Source organism: Camelus bactrianus, chromosome 1, assembly GCF_048773025.1.
Source record: "Camelus bactrianus isolate YW-2024 breed Bactrian camel chromosome 1, ASM4877302v1, whole genome shotgun sequence".
In the NCBI taxonomy this organism is placed as follows: domain Eukaryota; kingdom Metazoa; phylum Chordata; class Mammalia; order Artiodactyla; family Camelidae; genus Camelus; species Camelus bactrianus.
In genome coordinates this window covers 40688716-40710924 of record NC_133539.1, presented here as the reverse complement: position 1 = coordinate 40710924, position 22209 = coordinate 40688716, and the positions used below count along the sequence as shown (strand labels likewise).

The window sequence follows — 22209 nt, the reverse complement described above, 5'->3', positions numbered from 1 at the left end:
ACCAACTAGTTTCATGACCTTGGGTAACCAGCCCAGGTCTGATCTATAAAATGAAGAGAATGTGGAGAGCACAGATTCAGAATTTCTCACACCTCAGAGCTCCACTTGCCCAGTTCTGTCCCTTTGTTTAACCCGGGACCAAGCCCAAACATACTGAATGTTGAAGGTGAGAAGGCTATTCTCCAGTATGCCCCCTGCAACTTCTTCTAACAGTTTAAAGAGTTGTATTTGTTCCCAAACCTGTTTATGCCTGTTGGACTTGCAATTATAATTACATAATTTAATCAAATATTATGTAAGTCGATGAAATATTACAGTGAAAGGCAGGAGTTGTTTTCTACGCAAAATACATTGAATAGTTTGAGAAGACTTTATAAAGGTAAGTCACTTAAAATGGCAATACAGCAGATGTAGGTTAGACAATTCTAAAAGAATGGGAAAAAATTGTAAAAATCTAGGACTCCTTCTGAATTATTTCTTGTGCTTTAACAAAATTGAAATGAGAAACTAAAGAAAATGCAATCATTAAGGTATAATTAATGCACGAGAACTGTTAGGAAATTATAATCAGCAGACCTATAATCAAAGAAAAAGCCTTGGCCCCACATCAAGGCTTCTACAACAATGGGAAAGGGAATAAGAACCATGGTGAAATGTTACAGCGGCCCCATGCTCTTATTTAAAGCCAGATGAAATAGGCAACAATGACACTAAAACAACTTTCCAAGTAGTGGGTAGGCAGGGGGAGGGAAAGTGGAGGATGAGCTTAGGGTTGTGGGAGGGAGGGGCAGACAGATACACAGACACTACTTTTGACAGTCTGGCGTGTCCTTGAATCCACTCCTGCAGAGTCATAGGTTCCTCTCTACTAAGTTTCCAAGTAAAGATTTAACTCCTAGAGTTAGCAGCAAAACTCTACCCCTGCCTCCTCAGTTTTTAAAAAATATATATATTTGATAAATTACTTACTGAGTTTAATGTATGTTGAATTTACCTGGGCAATGGGCACTGAGAACGAAAACCCAGGATGCTTTGGTTTCATAAGAGTAAGACATGCAGAGTGTGAGTAGTCCTAGTTAGAAATAATAGTTTTCAACAGCAAGACCAGGCCTATAATTTTCTGCAGCACACCATGACATCATGGTTTATATGAGGCCAACTCCATAAATCAAGCTTTACCTAATTAGAGATTCTTCTGCAGATCTACATTATTAGAGCAAATAATTAAAACTGCCTAGGCAATAATACAAGCCAGATCTGTTTACAAAAATGTTCTTTTTTCCCCCAAAACTTTTAGTCTCACTACCACTTACAGATCTTTCACATTTAGTAAATTATAGACTTAGAGCATTTCTTTTAGTCTGACTTCACTTTCAAGGAATTCTTCAATTAACTTTACGTTGCTTTAAGCTGTTCATCCAACGAGAAAACAATCTGTGGTTTCTGACTCCTTTGCGTGCCAATGGCTGCCATCCATGTTTGACTTTCAGACACACTGTCTCTTGAGAGCCAGGCTCTGTTTGCATAAAACCAGCCAGTTGTCATAGCATTTTGACAAGCTCTATAGAAAAACAAGGAACAATACTCTGTAGAGGCTAAACTGGGAGAATTACCACTGCAATGGTGACTGCACTGGGGACACACATGACATCCACCCCAACCACCTGGCCTGAGCCAGAAGGTAACACATACTCCACTTTCACTTTCTTCTGTGAACTTTCCATTTTCAGGTGCCATCTCTTTATCAATTCCTTTTTGTCCCCTCCTCTCTTTTTCTAAAATGGCTATAACACCCCAAAATCATGAAAAGGTGTAGCTATTCTAACAACAGGCAAAAATGCCAGAGGAAACCTAGGAAGCAAGAGATTGCATTGTCTTTCCAATGGTTACAGTACATGTAATGTCAGATCATCAGCCAAATACAGTGTAATAAAAAAAAAACATGAGCTCAGAGGTGGGACCTCAGTTCCAAACTTTTAATTTTCACAGACTCTGATACAGTACCTCAATTTTCTTTGCTTCTTAAGGCTCACTCACTGGTGTTTTTTATTTTCCACTGCAAATAACAACTGGGCAGTGGAAAATAACTATGCAAAAATGATGGAAACAAATGATGACACCGAAAAAAAAAGATCCTTATGTCTTCTATCTATTAGATCCAAGTCAGGCAGAATGGAATCTCTCTCACTTTCTTTTCCCCTGGGCTTGGCCAGTTTCGGGGTGTCCTTCACCTATGTCTGTCCTACAGAAGTACCTATGAAGCTAACAGAATGAAAAACAGAGTGATGTTTTGAAGGACCCTTGAATACTCAGGCTCAATATAAGATACACATGAGATTTTTCCAAAATCATGCTCAATGCTATTTCTATAACAGTATGTGCAACTGTTGGAACTGCAGGCTTTTCCAAAGCAATGGAGTTAACACTCTGACAAAGCCATGCCATTACAAGCATGTAGGCTGAGCTGGAGGAACAAGAATGAATATATAGGCCAGACGAAGCCCAAGAGCTGAGAGTGGACTTAGCACTGGTTCAACAGGGGCTGGCAATGCATGGGAGGACCCATGGAAGGTTTACTCTTTTCTTCACAATAGAGCAGTGCCAGGGCTCTCCCCTCTTAATGTTAGTGCACCTGAATCAAGAGACCTGTATGATTCCCGAGATACCCAAAGTTATTCGAATCCCATTCTTTCCCTCTGGTTTTCCCTATTTTTATTTAAAATCTTCATTTGATTTTTATTATTTTTTGTTTCCAAGCTATTACAGCTTCTCTGTGGAAAAAGAAGATGGATATAACTGTTTGTCTCATATCTTCTCTCACTCTTCCTCTGAGAGACAGACAGACACAAATACACACACAGACATGCACACAAACACATGCATGGACCTAGAATCCAAGCTATTTTTACTGTTCCTTCTCCATTAAAAAGGTAAGAGTTTTATAAAGTATCAGATATTCTTTCTTTAACCTGCAAATCATTGTTTCTATAGAATTATCTTTGTGTCTATTTTGAGAGTTTAAAAATACAAGCAACCAAAGATACCTGATACAAAATTCACTAATCTGTTCATAGCACTGCTTTGAGGAAGGCCAACACTTTTCTAAAATAGGGTCATAATGCAGCTCTTGTTTCAAACTCAAGAGCTCAAGATAGCTCCTTTTTGCCTCTTTGTTCTAATACTCAAAAATTCTCTGAATAAAACAAAATGTAATAGAAATTTTCTCTGCAATGAGGCAATCCTGAACATTGGGAAAGGATTCCTTTTCTCTTGAAGTTTCTTACCTAATTCTGTGCACCATTAGCTTATTTCTTGGTGGTAAAGATGCCTAACTTGGAAGGAAAAAATGAACCAAGAGCGATAGAGCTGAGGGCATAAAAACGTTAAGTCTCACTTCTTAGCAACTCCAAAGAAAAATGAACTTACTGTGTATAAAGAGAGCTTAGAGTATGTGTCACCAGAAATTCAAGTACTTTTAACAATTTTGTTTGATGCTTAGAAAAGCAGTGGTATAGGGATGACTGCATTCTCCAGTTTTCTAGGTGAGAGCAGTAAGCTGCGGAATTCTGCATGGGGATCCGAGGTCTAGGCAATCGACAGGCCTTGAAAAGCAGAGCACATAGATACAAAGAAAACCCAAAGTTATTCATTACCTTCTAATAAAATAGCTCTTAGTAAGTAAATAGCAACATGTATAGTGGATTGGTAAATTTTAAACTAAATCATTAAAAATAAACACTTAATGCTGGGTCTCTCACATGCTGTATCTTAGGCCTTTGAAATTCCCAGAGCTAAATAGATCAATTCTGTTTCTATACTAACGGCATCTAACCTTTAGAAATTCAGGGACTACAGAGAAAATATTTTGGCTTTCTAGTGTAAACTCGTACAGATTTTGAACTTACAGCTTCTGGTTGTAAACTTGTCTTCTACCAGGAAGCCACATTACTAAACTATAAGTGAGATAATCCAGCTTTTAGAAGATCTACAAATGATTTATTTGCAGAATAGTGAAGTGAATTGCAAAGAATTATCTAAAATAGAAAAGTGGGTGTGGGAGCAAATAAAGTAAATGAAGATACAAGGTTTTTTAAGGTTGCATAGAGATATGAAGACATCAAATGTCACATAATTTTAGAAACTAAAATTACAAGGTACATGATACGATAGAGCAAAGTTCTCGATTATAGTAAAGCTTTCCAGGAAATAAGAAAACTTGTATGGCTATTACCCAGGGTGATTACTGAATCAGAGATATTACTCAGAAAATAGAACTGCATATAGTATATAGACATTTCAAGCCAGTTTCCTCGTGGCCGCATTCCTTGTGTCCTCGTGCCTTTTACCTCATATTAGCCACTTCCTCTAACTAAAAAAAAAAGGAACCACTGTAGCTTTCTGGAATTCTCTCATAAATCCCAAGTGAATAAAAAAAATCAAATGAAAATAAATCATGAAGTCAGATGACAATATGATGAAAATTCTCTTACTCTTTAATATGACGATAACAGCTTGAAAGAAAGATTAGACTCCCAGAGAATGTAAAAGACTCTTACACAAAAACACATCAGCTTATATTTATACCTTCTAAAAAGAGAAGACTTTAAAATAGAAAAGGAATGGAAAGATAGTCAAACCCTATACCCAAAAAGTCTAGGAATAATTTTAGAGGAAAAAAAACGATCTGCTACTGTCTTTAAGTAGACCAAAATACCGCAATTTAACTTTAAATGGTAGGTAATCCAAGGATTCTCAAGTGTCTTCATTAACTGACTCCTCAGAAAAGATCTTGGTAGACATGTTGCTGGTAATACAAAGTACATACAGAGGAATTTCACTCTTTGGTTACTATGGTGCTTTTTCTTGTTCTCATGTGGTAAGGTGGGTGCCAGGTAGATTTGAGCACGTAAATAAGGCAGAGGGTTAAAGAGGATAAAAAGGAGTTAAAGGGATGTGATGAGCTAAGTAACAGTTACTAATTATAGAAGAGGTAATTGCAGTATAGGTATGATTAACACGGTCATTGGGAGGTATTAAGAACTTCTTCCAGCTTTACTGCTCCAGTCTGCATCAGAGCCTCAGAAACCTCTGCTGATCTAACACGCTAGTTCTCTCAGCTCTGTATAATGTACAGACTGAGTCGACTTCTCTCCAGCATTCACTTCATTTTCAACTGATAATCATATAGAGCCAGGTAATTTAACAAATATTTTGTAAATATCGCTTTTTAGTGATAGACATTTTCAGGACACATCATTTTGACAAGGGAGAATATCAAAATGAGCCTGCTACAGAAGCCTTTTTTGAATTGAAGTATATTTGATTTACAATATTATGTTAGTTTCAGATGTACAGCACAGTAATTCAGTATTTTTTGCAGATTACACTCCGCTATAGGTTATTACAAAAAAATGGTTACAATTCCCTGTGCTGTAAAGTATATCCTTGCTGCTTCTCTATTTTATATATAGTAGTTTGTATCTGTTAATCTCATACCCCTAGTTTATCCCTTCCTCTAGAAGTCTTTATTAAGAAGGTACACACACACACACACACTCATACACTGAATTTGGAAAATGAATACAAATTAATTTAAAGGTCTCCATTATAGTTCAAAATTAAACCAAATCTCAGGCAAATATAGAATAATTCATAAGGAACCTGTGGACTATAGATAAGAATACACTGATTAATATTTTAAGCACAACTAACTAATTCTTACGTGGTCATTGGATAACATAGACTGAGGTGTTGCAAAATGTGAATCTGTTCCTAGAAGCAGTGTTAAGAGAGGGGATAAAGGAAATGTGTGTTTCATAAATTTAAAGCAACTTTTTATGCATCAGAAATGTTAGAACATGCAAACTATATATAAAATAGATAAACAACAAGGTCTACTGTATAGCACAGGGAACTATAGTCAATATCCTGTAATAAATGATAATGAAAAAGACCATACATATGTATAACAATCACTTTGCTATATACTAGAAGCTAACACAACATGATAAATCAACTATACTTCAATAGAAAAAAAAATCTTAAAAAAGACATGTTACAACTCAAGAGAGCCAAGAAATAAGCAAAAGGATAAAAAGGACCCTTGAGCAGCCACAATCTACAAATTTCATGGACTTTACATATTAAAGAGTTTCCTAGTGTGCTCTTAATTTATATGCATATTTGTATGGCTGGTTATTTTAGCTTCACACTCAGAAAGATTGTAAGTATCACACAGGGAGAAAGGTTCAGAGAGGTACCCTCACAGAAGTCTGCCAATATTCACAGTCAGGAAATCAGAGAAGCTATAAAAAGCTGGCCCAATAGCCCCAAACACAGCAATCAGAAGCTGTGTAATACAGTGGTAAACAGACCTATGTATCCAAAAGAGACTGAGAGGATCATCACACATAGGAGGTGCTAAATAAACACTTGCTGAAATGAACTGAACTGAACTGAATGATGACCTTGAGTCATCAAAAAGAGTTTAAATATGGTTAGCATATGTTCTTTCAAGGCAAATAAATGGAAATATTTTAGAAAAATTTCCATCTAAGCCAGTTAAAATAATATTAACTTTAAAAGTCTCTCAATGTGGTTGAGATTATTTTACATTTATGGTACCTCTTCTCATTTATCAGATACTCAGTGAGTGGTACTGTGTACCTGGCAGGATGACAACTGCTATAGGCACAAAAATGAGCACCAGCAGACAAAGTCCATAAATTCATGGGACTTTTTAGCCCAGTGAAGGCAAACAGATGGGGACACTGAGGCAAGAGAACTTAGGAGACAGTTTGTGTTCTGCAATTTCAGTCATAACTGTAGTAATTTTTACTTCAATAATCTCAGCATTCAATTTCAAGGACAATCAGAATTCTAGAAGCAATGAACTTGAGATTGAGAATATTTAAAAATATTTTTCAACTGTTTAGAAAGACCTTAGTTTAGAAAAGAAACAAAAATAATACGATTGTTCCATTTTCTATTGAATTTAGTTTCAAATATGTTTTGCATACTTTGTCTAATATAACTTACTGACCTTGAAATGGGGACTGCTGTCAGAATATGCTTAGTGGATCCAGAAATCAATCTACCACTAGTGTCTTAGTCTCCATATCAACTCATTTTGTAATTATCATCCACATGTGTCTGCTTTTTCTGATGGCAGTTTAGCTGAGCTGAAACTGAACTGAGTGAATGAGATACTTAACTTGGCATGGGGTTGGGAATCTGATTTCCTCCTTAAGAATCAGAACTTCTCCCAGTCTTCACAGTATTAGGAAGGACTCTTATCCCCAGATGCTCCTACCCTTTACTAAGTGACATATATTCTTCAAAAGGCTTTTGATTTTTCTCGAAAGTTATAAAATACTATACCAGAAAGCTGGAATTTTCTCTGGATGACCACTTTCTTTGAAAATACAAGAAATATTTTGTTTAGTTTGGGGCTTTTAAAGGCATTAATGAGAAACTAGACAGATTCTCAGGAAAGAAAAAGGGAAAACAGCATTGAAATTAATTTATTTTTATACAACTCATATCTACAAACCTTACATATGGTTGACAAGATACTAATTCCACCAACCTCCTTTCTAATAAAAGAACTTGAAAGAATTTTAAGATATTTTATCCTTTTAGAATATAAAAGACAGATGAAGGTATTAAAAATCCAACTCAAGTATAGAATCAACCAACATTTTGGGGTTTTTTTTAACTGTGTTTTGAATATTTTGAGTTAAAGGATATTATTCATCCCTTGCTCCCCACCTATCATTCCCCTCACAAAGGTTTTCTAAAGAAATCTAACTTTAGGTACAGGATTATAGATACGGGAATAATGAGAATCTCAATATGAGAAAGCATCCATGTAATATCGTATGTTGCCAAACACAAAGTAGCTGTGACTAAAGTGGGAAGTTCTCCATTAAAAATCTCCAATATTAAAATATTCAAACTCATATTTAAAAGTCATATATGAATATGTATGTATCCATCCACTCATTCAACCAAAGCACACTGCTTTGCAGAGCAAAAATGTTCGCCACTGTATGTACTCCTGGATCTGTGAGGTGGGGCCTATCTCTGGGTAGAGTCAAGGTAGCCTTCTGATCTAGAAGGAACTCTGCTTGAACCACTAAACTTTCTAAATAGAATGTCAGTGTTATCCTATCACTGTTTCATCTAACATCCAAGGATTGTGACTTCTCTCAATCAGAAAAAAAAAAAATGCCAATGTTCCATGGCCTCAATAGGATTTATAACTACTAATCACTAAGTAGTTTAAGAAATTTTAAGACTGGGGAGAGGGAAGAGATAATAGAGTAGTAGAGTCAAAGGAATATGGCATACAACTGGTTCTCTGGGTATTTAAAGTTACATTTGTTTAACAAGGGAATCTCTAGAAGAAATCATACAATAAAATTCCCAGTCAAGAAGCACTGGGAAAGTCATGATGCTGGGAACAGGGTTTTTAGGTTCGGTTGTTTGTTACCCAATAGTTCAACATGTACCTACTACAGAAAGAAAAATATCTGCAAATGGAAAAAGAATTGCTAGGATTCATCACCCACCTACCTCTGCAGAAAGTGTAGCAAGTACAGACAACCTTCCCACTAGTGAGAAGACCCAGAACATCAAGGAGAAGTCATCTGATATTATGATGTGCTCCTTTGTCCCTTTCATTATGTTCACTTCTGGAGGCTTTAATTTCTATTATTATGGACTATAAGCCCTAGGACCATCTCTGTACCACAGAACTCTGGTTTTTTACTTCTAAAATTATATATTTTGCTGCTTCTATTTAATAACTATGTTTTAAAATAAATAAATGCTGAAGACTTAAAGCTCTGATTCAAAAGAAAAGTCCTCTGATGAAATAGAAATGCTTTTCCCAAGATGTAAAATAACATTTTGAGGAAAGTCAGATTTTCACCAAATACAATTCAGGAAGCCACTGCTCTAAACTTGGTTGGATTTTCTGAAGTAAGCTCAAGCCTTTCCATGTACAATTAAACAAGCCTCTCTAAGTACAATTAAACATAACAACTCTTTCACTCCCTGAAGTTGTAACAGGCAAAAATGATGAAAATAGTTATAAAGAGGTAGGTTTCTTTCAATTGTGGGGTTTTTTTTCCACATAGAAAAATATTTAGTTATGTGTCTTTTCCCTTGTTTCCTAGCCCTTCTCCCCTCCCCCCACCTCTCTCTCTGATAGATATAGATATATAGATATAGATATATAGATATATGCCTTCAAGACAGGGTATACTCCAGAGGTCAATGTTGTGGGAAAATATAAATTGAGAAATCACAAAAACCAAAGTTTATATATCATTTGATAAAAACAGTAATACTTTACCAAATGGAAAATGCTGTCATATGAAATGTCACTCCAATCAGATGACTTACCTAAAACAAGAGAGGTAGAAGAAAGTGAGAATTTGGTATTGTAATTCAATCCTCAATAGACTAGATTCCAAAAGACATGGCAGGTATCTTAAACTGATGGACTATCCAAAATAGAAACTATACTAGGTCAAGAAACACCAATTCCTTTAGAAACAGTAATTAATGCTAGAAAGGAAATGCCAAACAGGGAGCAAAAGCAGTGAAGAAAGGAAGTGGTACTTACTTTCAAACCACTTGACTCTCATATATATTTTAAGAGGTCAATTTTGAAAATGTGGACACATATACATATAAAGGCCATAGCTAAACTGTGGCAGTATATGCATGTTACTTTCTCTCCCAAGACTTCTGGTTACTGTCTTAAAGAGAGACTGTCAAAGCTGCAAACTTTCAAATATCTTCACCTCATATGACTCAATAAAAAGGTGCCACTGTATCAAGTGCTACTGTAATTTCCTCTGTTGATTTTCTTTTCCCCTTAACACTTAGATGTTTTGGTTGTTTGCTTTTTTATTTTCCGAAGTGAACACTGATGTTCGTGAAAGGTGCCAGATTAACAACCAGGGGAAATTAAGAGCTTGTCCTATCAAGAGAAAAGGCTTAGTGTAGTGGAGGTGATGAAAGTTTCCCCTATACTGTGCTTGCCTATGTATGTTAGCTCTGACCCATGGTCACCCCAGCCCTCCAGTTTTCATGGCCCATTAATACCTCTGCTACTCATGTTGCTAACAGGGACAGGCAATCTTGTTCCTGCTTTTAATGTTATCATTATTATTACTACTACTGTGAGCTCTAACTTCCTCAGAGAAATTATGTGGAAATTTATACTAGCCATCATTTTGCTTTAAGACAAGAGGAAAATAAACTGAACTGAAGATGAATCTTATATTCTTAAGTAATATTGCAGATTTGATTAAAACCCATTAATTTCTTCAAACAGGAGGCAAAGTCTTGAGTGGTTAAGATAAAATAGGCCTTACTAAATTCAGTCACCCGCACTCAATCTGAATTCCCATTCAGGGACATTCTAATATTTAATGGCCACAGATCTTTTACTTTTCTTTTGAGTCTATCATAAACTTGTCAACTTAATTATTCGTTAGCAACTATGGTAAAGGTTTGGTGGACTTTGAGGCTAAAACTATCATTTATGAGATCTGAAAATCAGTTAAATAGAGAAAAATACCTCTTTCTTGTATTTATAGGTAAATGTCCCAGATCTCTGAATTGCCTGAGTACTTTATAAGTATTAATAATTAATTAATCTCTCTTATGCCCAGAGATCTATGAAATCATTTTGAATCATCTAGTTAGTTAACCAACTACTATTTCATGTTGGCACTTCCTGGGCTATGCTAGTTCTTCATGCAAAGTATAAGGACCAGAGCAAGACAGTAATCCTTTTCCTAGAGTTTAAAACAATAAGGAAAGCAAAGCTGGCAAACACTTACAAAATATTAATTGATCAATGAAGTATAACACTGAATGCTACTAAAGATGAATAATTACTTGGAACAACCACAGTATTTATCCCACAGTTGTTCCCTGTGTATGCCATTGTACCTCTTGTTAAAGACCAAATCTCTGTGACTAGAGTAGATTTCCATCTTGACATGTCTAGCATTTCCTATAATTTCTAATCTCTAGAAGAGCTGGAGAATGAGAATTGCAGGGTACCAATGACTACAGCAAACACATGGTAACAATTAGATGAAGGGTGCCTTAACTGCATCTCATATGGAAATCTTGGAAAATTTTACTTTGGGAACTCTGACTGTTTTTTTCCTTTGCCATGCATACCCTTTATCAAGTGAGTCCTTATGGTATTAAAACATTTGGCACTAGCTCAAGTCTATGCTATTGCTGGCAGGGGATCTAATTGGGAAGGAGGGGTGGAGTAGTTACCTCTATCAGAAAAGACCTTAACTTTATGGAAAGGCTCTTTCCTCCCTACTGCTTAAGTAGCTTCATTGAAAGACTTAAACCCAGATGTGAGAAAAGAGATTATCTCCAAGAGCAGCAGCAATTTATTGTAATTCTGTTAGTACAAAGATTAAGAAGGTAGAAAATATTGTGCAAACTTAGTAGATGAGAAGGGCAACACCCTGTATTTAGGTCCCATGCAAAGTCGTGCTAGGGAAATCAGCTGCAACCCTTAAGCCCCCGGAAGGCCTCAGTTTCCAAAATTGCAAGAAAATTAGAACCTATCTACTTAGAAGACTAGTAACCCCATGCTATGTAATAACCAATGGGTGGGAGGCCACGAGAATCTGCTCACCAATAGATGCCAACAGACATGTGCCTCTACTCCCTCAGTGGCCGGCTCTTGCCAACTTCCTGGAATCACCAGGGAACTAATAATCTTTCCCAATGATTCCAGTCCATCCTATATTACAATTCAGAACAGTGGCAGTCAAAGTAACAAGACCCTTTTTGCCCATACAACATTCCAGCTTCCCTCAGTGAAGCACTTGTCAGGTTTAAAGCACTTTGGAGGTTGGCCTTGTAACCAGGCAAAATCTGCATATATTCTGGGCCAATTCTAGGTCTCCTGGTGCCTCAGCCAGCCAACTGAGAGTATATTTTGTCCCTAATTCATTTCTGTCTTGTATAATGGATCTCTTATTGGTTTCCCATGACTGGACTTTTGCATTCTTCATGATTTGGTTTCTCTCACTGCACCACCTTTTTATGGTGGGAGATGTATATGCATGGATTTTCAGAATTTGATATTTAATACAAAATGGATCGGTGAACACGGCAAAAATCTTTTTTGTGGACACATCACTCTGCTCTACATGGTCTTCTAGTCAAATGTGAACAAAAGATAAAAAGGCTAAATCTGAGAGACTCAAATTATTGACTTTCACGGTCACAAAAAGAAAAATAAGAAAAGTAATGAAGGCCTTTAGAGCTGAAAACAACAGGTGATTTCTCCTTTTCTTCCCATTACAAATCTCTGACAATAGGCTAATGAATGCCAAGAACACAAGAAACATAGCAAGTTAGGAAAATTATAGGCCACAAAATGGTGTAAGCCCCACATGAAAAATACTAGTGAAGGCACTAAGAAAGCCAGTAAATACTGAAAGAGTTATAAAGATGAATATGCTCCAGTTCTGGACGAAGAGGACATAAAACCAGACCAAACAAAAATACTTTAAAACAGGTTTGTTTTTGGTTTCTTATCTCTCACAATGCACATTAGAGATGGCTTAATTTTAACAGCTTGCTGTGGTTTAGTGATCAAACAGCTCAAGACAATGCATCATGGTTCTACCTATTAAGAATGCTTGCTTACTCTGGCTGACATGCTGCAATTATTAATTTGGTTATCTGATTCAAAACAGGAACATCTGCCCTTAGGTTCAATATCTTCACTGAAGTAGCAAATTCTAGGAGTTACTACGCTAAGGGCTGAGTGCTTCCGAAGTTGGAATTTTCTTACGGGAAGAGACGATGTAAGATAAACAAGGTGAATTCTCCTCATTCCAAAGCTGAGTTTTAATAATATAAAATTATAAGGGTAAAACTAAAATGTCTGGGATTTGAATAATGGATTTGGTGACTATGTAGAAGAAATATAATGTTTTAAAGGAGGCTTTAGAGCAGAAAATTATAGATGATCACCTCATGAAAACAAATGAAAGGAGGGACTCAAGTTTATCACTGTGGGTAGTAGTGATGATGATTATGGGGAAGGAGGAAAGAAGTGTGCTGATGAGTGTTCCCAAAGGAAGTATGTAACAGTTCCTAACACAAGAAATTTAGAGATTATTTTGAGAAATGACTTACACAAAGGAAATAATTCAAAGACAACAAGATAAAATTTAAACAGAGCCAAATAACAGATGAGGGCTGAGGAAGAGATTAGTTTGGGTTAGTTTCTGAGGTTATCTCAACAGGGGCAGTGGAATCAGATGGAGCCAGCCTCTCTTACTACCCCACCCCTAGCATTTCCCCAATATACCTAATCCCATACAGTTTGTAATTACAACAAATGGTTTTACCGAAAGAGTTACAGCTAAGGGCTTTCTGGTTAAGACTTTAGCTCTTTTTAGAAACTAGAAGACTTGCTTCCCTCTTTGCTATAAAACTTCAATTATATTTCCTATCAAATTGCTTTTTTCTTTTCTACTCTTCTCCATTCTAGTTCTGATGTATATGGGCTGAAAAGGCAGTATTGAAGGTGGGAATAAATGGGACACAGCTGGCTTGTGGCAAAGGGCCTGTGAGTAGGAAGCAGCTGCACTTTGGAGGCAAGAACAAAGAATTAGGATTTTCAAAGCCAAGGAAGCCTTCTCTCTGTGTTTTCCCCTCCTTTCACCTCTTTCTCTTCTTGGGAAATGATAGAAATGTCACAAAACATACAGTCTTTCTGAATTCACAACAATCTCCTTATCCTCATATCCCAAGTGTGTTTAACTTACTACTGCTGCTAACATTCCGCATATACCTTGTATTAAAATTTTTCTCCTAAGAGTTTCAAAGAGGTTTATACATTTGCATTGAAACAAATAAGCCTGGGCATATTTTTATATTAATAAAATTCAACTTCAGAATAACGAGAATTTGGTTTGTTAAAATGTTACTTTTCTAGAATTTGGTTTATTATACCACACATACATCTCCTAGACCAGTGGTTCTTAAATTTTAGCTTCATAAGGATCCTCAGAGGAACTTATTAATATGCATATTCTTGAGCCACATCTGATCATGGATTTACATTTAGTTGGTCTGGAATCTACATATATAATATACACATACAGTGTGTGACCCTGTCCTAGTTGGAGTACCCTAGTCTTCCAGCTTCAGCTTTTCGAAGGCAGTCTGTTTCTTAGTGACAGCAGCCAAGCGGTCTCCTGTAGTCCACAGAGAATAGTGAGTAAAAAAAAACAAAGTGAGCAATCCGAGAAAAAAAAAAGTTATCAGCAAGATTTCACTTTTAACAATGCAAGGTGCTATTAGCTACACAAACACAGGAAAGAAAGGGAGGTGCCCTGGTTTTAACTTCACTTCCTTAACTATGATAAGGTTTGGTGTGATGAATGAGTTGGTTTTCTATTCATGAGAGTTGAACCTTTACTGGCTCTCCAGTTATGTATACTGCATTCTGGCAACCTCTTCCCTAAACCAATGACAGCGTTGCAGAGCTAGTTTTGATTTCCCCAATTGCACGCAAATTTGAACCTAACTACTTAGAAAAGTAACCGTATGAAAACCAATGTGCAATGGGTATGAGGCTCTGAGAAGCTACTTGCCAACAGACACCAATGACTCTCCTGCCTCTACTCCCTCAGAGGCTGGTTCTTCCCCACCAGAACCATGGGGGAATGTCAGATAAGTGCAGAAGTCAGAATTCTTCTGGATGGCACCGTGTGCTTCTGCTTTTAACCTCCAAATCCTATTGTTTATGTACCACCATCACCCAGCCCTGGTCCTGGTACCTCAGTTCTGTGTCCCTGTGCCCTGTCTTCCTGCTGAGCCATTCCTGGATTCATATCCTGCTGACTACTCTGACTTAACACTAGATGATGTTTAACTCCTTGTATCTTGATTGATCACAGCTATTCTCTCAAAGGTCACCAGTGGCTAAATTCAGTGGGGTTTTCTTAATCCCCTCTCTCTACCACTTTGTTGAGTGACTTCATCACAATTTTCCTTCTGTTTGTTCTCCTCCTTGGTTTCAGTGAAAATACATTTCTCTTATGGACAGAGTGAGCGTTTGATCTGCTTAGTATTAATCCTTCTAACCTGGCACCACACACAGAAAATGGAAGATATGCTTAGCCACCAATATGTACAATGTTGTTGAGCCCAAGACAGTTTCAGTTCAGTGTAAATGAGAATTCCCTGCCTAATAATATGCAAGCCAATAGCAACCTACAGGAGTTGCATTTTACTTGGGGTTTAGGTTTTTTAAAGAATATGTAAGGAAAAAAGCTAAGTTGTGCCAAAATTACCTGGAACATCCCCTAGGAAGGCCCCATGCTGGAAACCAACATACTGTCTCTCAGTAGGTCCAACTCAGGTAGGTTTTCTTCTAGCATTGGTGTAGATTACTGTGGCTTTGGCTGACTACAAGATGGAATAGTTGGCTTGAATTTAGGATGTAGCTTGCACAAAACAGGACATTGAGCAAGGCAAGATACTTACCCTGAGAGAGAACATGGGAATAGACATGAACTGAGAAAAAACAATACACATCTCCTATCTCAGGTTCACTCCTCGGCATAGACTCATTGAACATAACTTATAACCTTAATAGACTCGCCTGCACAATGTAAATTACTATTCATTCTCTTTTTATATTTGTTTGCTGAGCAGTTAAAGCTGAATTCATGCAAACTTAGTGTTTGTATGACAAAACTCCACCAAAAACTTGAGTGATTATTGTTCAATAATTACACATATGACTATTCTCTTGACTTCTAGTATCCCAAGGATAAAAAAAGAACAGAGACAGATGCTAGATCAAGTATTAATATCAACTAGAGAAAACTGGACATTTTTCTTACAAAAAAAATCTTGATTATATAAATCAAAGACATTTGTAACGGGGATTCCAATCCCACTTCTAACACATATTAGCTAGGTGAACTGGGCCAGTGTTCTCACCTTTAAAATGAGTACAAGTAGTAACTGCTTTGAGGTTTACAAGAAAAAGTGCATGTGAAAGCATGTACCATAGTCACTGACACAGGTAGGCAGGCACTTGCTACAGGTTTGTTTGCTGCGAATTTGTTGAACTGAAACTGAGACAAAATAGCCATGTGAGGAAGAAAACTATCAGCATCATCATAGGTCCTATGTAAGTATTTAATGAACCAAGTTGAGAGAGATATCCATCTGATTTGACCAAGTCAACATATAATTTGCCTATTCTAACATTCTTTAATTTTCTTCATATAGTCAATGGTACAAAGTTCACTTATGGTTTCATAAATATGGGCTCAAAACAAAAGTGCTTCTAATCAGATTTGGCAAGAAAAGGAGAGAAACATAGGATGAGGTAAGTGTGAGGCCACAGTGCTGCATAACAGGGATGGCAGCGCCTCAGCACATGAGTCACACAGACACCGAGCAGTATACAGCTAGAGATAATTCGCAGGTAAACGCAGCATGAGCCATTACGTCATCCCTCCTTTGCCCTTTCTTCATCAATCATGTCGCCTGGACACTGATGCAACCTAGCAAGAATGTCTGATTTGCAGACAGCAAAGAGAGACTTAGAACACACACATACTCATCAGAGAAAGCAACGAGAACCCAAACTAAAGTTTCTGGTATTTCCTTTTGTTTAAATCATGCTTTAGGGGTGAAGTCTTATGGGTGGGATGCATAACTACAGAGTAAATCATCAGGTCTGAAGGCCTAAAGGACTAGGCTTCAACATTTTGGACATGTCACTCCAGGTCTATAGGCCCTTTCCATGTCTGTACATTTAGATGATCTTCAAGGTTCCTCCCAGTTCCATAATTTCATCATTAAAAATTCAGGGCAATCACACCCATACAATGGGCAGATAAACACTTAGCTGTATAAGTCAGCTTTATCCTCAGCTATATAGGTCATTCAGATACTTGGCTACCTCCAGTCAAACTCTGAATCACTGAGAGAGTGTGGAGCTGTATACAAATCTTGTTAAAGCAAGGAGAAAGTGGCAGGTAGCAACCGATGGTTTTAGAAAATGTGAATGTTCATACCTGAGGTTATAGGGATATTCTAGTCTAAATCATAGAAGCTTAAAAGCAAATGCTCATCAGGGGATACAATGTATTAACACGTATTTTCTGTAGGGGCAATGGTTTGAACATCAGGGAACCACAAGGGATGAAAAAAGGAAAAGGAATACAAAAAGGGCACTCTAACCACCGAATAATTTATAACTTAAGAGTGACATTGCAACCCTAACTCTAAACCAAATGCAGAGCCAGCGTGTACACAACTTACCCAAGAGTTATCAGCTTGTGAGTTTACACACCACCAGCTCCAGAGGAAGGAGGCACTTATTAGAGATCAATCCACAGCAAAGAGGAAGTGGTTGGCTCCTGGCAAGCTTCTCCCAGCATAATGCTTTCCACCTGTCATGGCACCACATCTTTCCAAGCTGGCTAATGCAAACGCTTCAAGACCTATCACTGGAAGATTTCTGATGGAATCTCCAAAAAAGGGAACTTCCAACAAAACTTGGGATTGGAGAAAAGAGACAAGCTCAGTGGAGATGAAAACCAAAGGTCTTGTAGTGCCTCCCTCACAGCTGACACTGTGTGGGGTCCCCTACCCTGCAGGCCGAGTGGCTGGGGCAGGGGAGCCACCCCACTGCACCTGGAGCAGCATTCAACAAAGCGCCCAGCCCTTTAATTGTTCAGTCAAATGATTTATGAAGCTTGGCAGCAAAGACAGGGCAGACTGGTTTAAATTCAAAGGATCCAACCTACAGGTATTCTGAAAACCCTAGCCACATCTGTAACAAGTACTGCTCCCCTTGGGAAGGGAGAGAATATAAAGGGAGAAGATGTGACCTGCCTGACAGGAGACAGGACCCAGCTAGATGGAACATGCCTCACCACTCCTTCCCTATCCATCACTTACCAAGGCTCTGGCAGACTTCCTTGCTGCAAAAAGCAAACGGACATATTTCTTTACCTAGAAAAGTAAAACCCCAGAACCATCAGCACATTCTTATACACAGGGCTCAGGTGGTTTATTCTGATTGTTTACTGATAGGATAATCTTTTTGATCAACTAGTGCAGAAATCAGCCAACTTTTTCCTTTTCCCCCAAAGAACCAGAGAGTAAATATTTTAGATCTTGTGGGCTATATGGTTTCTGTCACAAATAGTCACCTCTACCATTACAGCACAGAAGGAGCTATAGGCAATGTGTAAATGAATGAGCACAGCTTGTTATTTATAAAGCAGGTGAAGGGTTAAATTCGGCTTGCATAGTTTGCTGACCCCTGAACTAGTATGTTTTCAAATACCTAAATTGTGATAAACTAAGAATGCACTATCAAACTTATCACCACTTAACAACAATTTAAATCTAAGCCTCAATTTTGGGAGGAAAACTAACTTCTAAAATAACTAACCTTCATTAATAGTAGGTACAATAAAACTCATTTTTGTAAAGTGTGTGTGTAAAATACAAGGTGATTCAACAGAAATTAGACAGTTTAAAAAATGTACCACTCAGCAACTAGGGTTTTTTTTTTGTTTTTTTTTTTAATGAAATTGTAGTTGCACTAAATCAAGTTACCCTTACAGGTGTCTTGCCAGAAGGCAACTCCAGGCTTTGACTACATGTTTATATACATCATAGTTACCAAGTAATACATTTTTGAAAATGTTCAAATCTGTTTTAGCCAGCCTGTATATTATTTGTGTAGACATTATAATATACTTTAAATGATAAACATGAAACTATAAACAATGGTTACTCCTGGAGAAGGGAGATTAGAAGTTTCACTTTTAGCAATGTTGCCTGAATTTTTTAACAAGCATGAATTACTTAGTGAATAAAAGTGTTTTGTTTTTCTTTTGTAAAGAAGTGGTAAGGGTAGGCAATCTCTGGCACTGCAATTTAGAACTATTTCTTGACTTGAATCATCTACTGAAGCCCATCTGTTACTCTAAGTACAGCATTTCTTGCCTTCAATCTTTCACAGGCTTTTACTCTGTCTTCCAGCTCCTTCTCCCCTTCATTGAGTCAGCCTCACAGCAGTTTACATACTCCTAGACCTAAAGCTCACATTCACTCAACAGCAGATGCCAATAAATATCTCATGAAGTTCCTAACCTAGTAGGAGGGACAGATAAAAAAACAAAAAAACCCATAAATACACAAGTTATTTTCAGATTGTTGTAAATGCTCTGAGCCACAGGGGAATGGGAGAGGCCCACTGAGAAGCTGACGTTTAGGTACAGACCTGAAAGGTAAGACGGAGGCAGTCATGTGAAGTGAATTCCAGGCTAAGTGTAAGGTTCTCTGGTCTTTACTTTAGGCCAGTGTTTTCAAATCGTGGCTAAACATTAACATTAACTGGAGCACTTTCAAAAATACTGATGCTTGGGCCCTGCCACAGGTCAGTGACTCTCTGGAGGTGGAGTCCAGTATTGCTTTTTCTTTCCTTTTTTTTTTTTTTTAAAGCTAGGATTGCGAACCAATATTCTACAGTCTAGACACTTTTATATTAGCATGAATAGAGGCCTTCAGAGATTAGAGGGAATAAGACTATGGGTGAAACTGAACTACTAAGTTTTAGAGCAGTGTGGGGCTTTTTTTGTTTTGTTTTGTTTTAATCTAGTAAGATTAACTGGATGCATTGTTCGGTGACATGTTGAAGCCCTGAGGATTCTCCCCTCACCGTTGAGCAAGAGACCAAAGAAACACACAGATCTTTTAATTGGGACCTTTTGCCTGAGCCTCTGGCAAGCTATAAAGCAAATGAACCATCAAGTGACAGACTTCTTTGATGTATTTAGCAGAGGGCTGACTGAAAAGGCTAGGCTCTCAGTTCCTCCCTGAAGGCTAACAGATTCAAAACTGGCTGAACCACAAAAAGAAGTTCCCATGGCAAAGATTTAGCCTATATAGTGTAAGAATATACATGTTCTCATATCCATATACCCCCATTCACTCAACTCTAAATAAAGTTGGTAACAGATGACAAGGAAAATAAGGATCACTGGAATTTGTTGATAATCTTCTAAATAATTTTGGGCAGTTGTTGCAATTTCCTTTCATTCACCTATCCATCCAGCATCCAGCCATCCAACATCTACCAATGACACCTACTTTGTACTTCCCACTGTGGTGCATGATATATACATGCCTTCCACTCTAGTGGGAAACAAAAGTAATAATCACAATAGATTGTGATATGTGCTGTAAGACAATGTTCCTTTTCTTCCTCCTTGTTATTTCTGCACCTTGCTTCTCTTCTACAGTGTAGAGTTTATCACACTTTTTACAATTTGCTTAACTGTCTCTTCTCAACTAGAGGTCCTTAAAAACAAAGACTGTCTTACTCTGTATCCTCAATACCAAATATAATTCATGGCATAAAGGAGGCATTCAACAACTGCAAATGGAATCAAATGTACATATATTTGATCAAATCATATATTTTATGATATAGATATACACATATAGTGGAAGTACCAATGGGAGCCAGGGAAGGCTTCATAGAGGAGTGATATCCAAGATAAGTCTTAAAGGATGAAATGTTCTCCAAAGGTGGAAGTTTCCTCTGGGTATGCTTTGGACTTTGTTCCAAAAGCAGTGAACTACTGAAAGTTTCTAAGCTGAAGGTAAAGATGGTATGATAGAATCAGATTGTGTTTTAAGAATCACCTCTCTGGAAGCATTGTGGGAAGTGAATGGGAGGGTGAGAAAGCAGTAAATCTGGGGGCAGGGAGGGCGAATAGGGAGGCTGTCATATTGCATTGCTGGCAAAGAAGAATCCAGAGCAATTCAGGATGTTGAACTAATTGGCAGGACGTAGCTGGCTGGACATCATGGCATGTGTTTTGTGTACCTATCTCACTTCTGAGTTCATCTATTTTTCTTGTGCTTATTTCTCTTTTGCCCAGATCCCCTCCTTTACTACCACTGTGAGAGAAATTAATCTGTCCTGTCCTATTATATATATCGTTGAGCTAACTTAGATTTTTGTGAAACATGGTGTAGACATACACATACCTATCAATTAGATACAGTGGTCTAGAGAGAGAGAGGTTTTGGCTTTCTGCAAGGATGACAGGAGAACGGTGGGGCCATTAGCCAAAGCATGGACTAGTGCAGGAGAGCGCTGGTTTGGGAGAAGATAATGAGTTCCATTTGGGTATTCAAGAGGAGCTGGCCAGAAGTCAGCTGGAAATAATGGCTGCAGCTCAAAAAGTATGAGACACAGGTTTGGAAATTGGCAGCATATACGTCATTGCTGAAGCCAGTGGTGTGCTGTAAAACTAGCTCTCAGAAAATAAAACAAAACTCCCCACCCCTACCCGATTTGTAGCATTTGCCTATTTCTGTGGCATAAATACCCCCATCTTGGCCAATTTCAAGCTATTAATATGATCGTCATTGAACAAAAAGTTGAGAAGAGATTTGCACAACTGGTTCTTAGGAACTGGCTCCAACATATCACTAGCTGAAGTCAAACATGAACAAGATTATCCGGGAACAAAAGGAAGAGCAAGAGAGGTGGGAATAAAACCCTGGGAACTATAGACATTTATGAGATGGACAGAAGATGACCCATCAAAGGGGCTTGAGAAAAAGCAGTCATAGGAGTACGGAAAAAAACAGGACCAAAAGGGGTCACAGAAAGCAAGAGAAGAATTAATTCAAGGCAGACAGAGTGGTCTACAGTGTTAAATGCTGGCAGGTGAAGTAAGATAAATGAGGGTGGAAAGTGCCCACTGGTATGACTACAAGGATGTTGGAGGTGACCTGTGTGGTGAGAGCCCAAGTGTGGGCTGAGGAATGAATAGGAGGTGGACAGGGAACAAGTCAGTGGAGAAAGAAGAGGGCAGATTCAGGGAAGGAGCTGGAAGAGAGACTGGGTATGAGGAGGTGGAGGGAGGATGAGGGAGCCTTCTCCTCAACCCCACCCTTGCTTAGATGAAAAAGTCTTAGCATGATTTTAGGTTGAGTGGATGGTGGAGAGAAAAGGGGAGCCTGAAGATCTACATAGGTGAGAGGGCAAACTTGAAGTCTCTTAGAATTGACAGCATTTATGGAATTAAGAATACAAATTATAAATGAAGTGAACTCACCTTGGGCAGGAGA

At 37.8% G+C, this 22209-nt stretch overlaps 2 protein-coding genes across 11 annotated transcripts in view; one reads left to right on the top strand and one right to left on the bottom strand.

Annotated features, from left to right (window-relative positions):
* The window catches only part of COL8A1 (collagen type VIII alpha 1 chain), a 497220-nt gene that overhangs the window by 140877 nt on the left and 334134 nt on the right, over positions 1–22209 (bottom strand). Inside the window, exons 1-2 of one of the 10 annotated variants that reach the window (XM_045503839.2) lie at positions 18007–18029; positions 9362–9411 (exon numbers count right to left, since the gene is read on the bottom strand). The exons of 7 other annotated variants lie outside the window; for them this stretch is intronic. The gene's annotated coding sequence lies outside the window, so the exon portion shown is untranslated. Of the gene's footprint in view, positions 1–3426; positions 3567–9361; positions 9412–18006; positions 18061–22209 lie in introns of those variants that run through there. 2 more of the 10 variants (XM_074361942.1, XM_045503838.2) reach the window with 2 other exon arrangements.
* The window catches only part of FILIP1L (filamin A interacting protein 1 like), a 268750-nt gene that overhangs the window by 82199 nt on the left and 164342 nt on the right, over positions 1–22209 (top strand). The window lies entirely within an intron of this gene.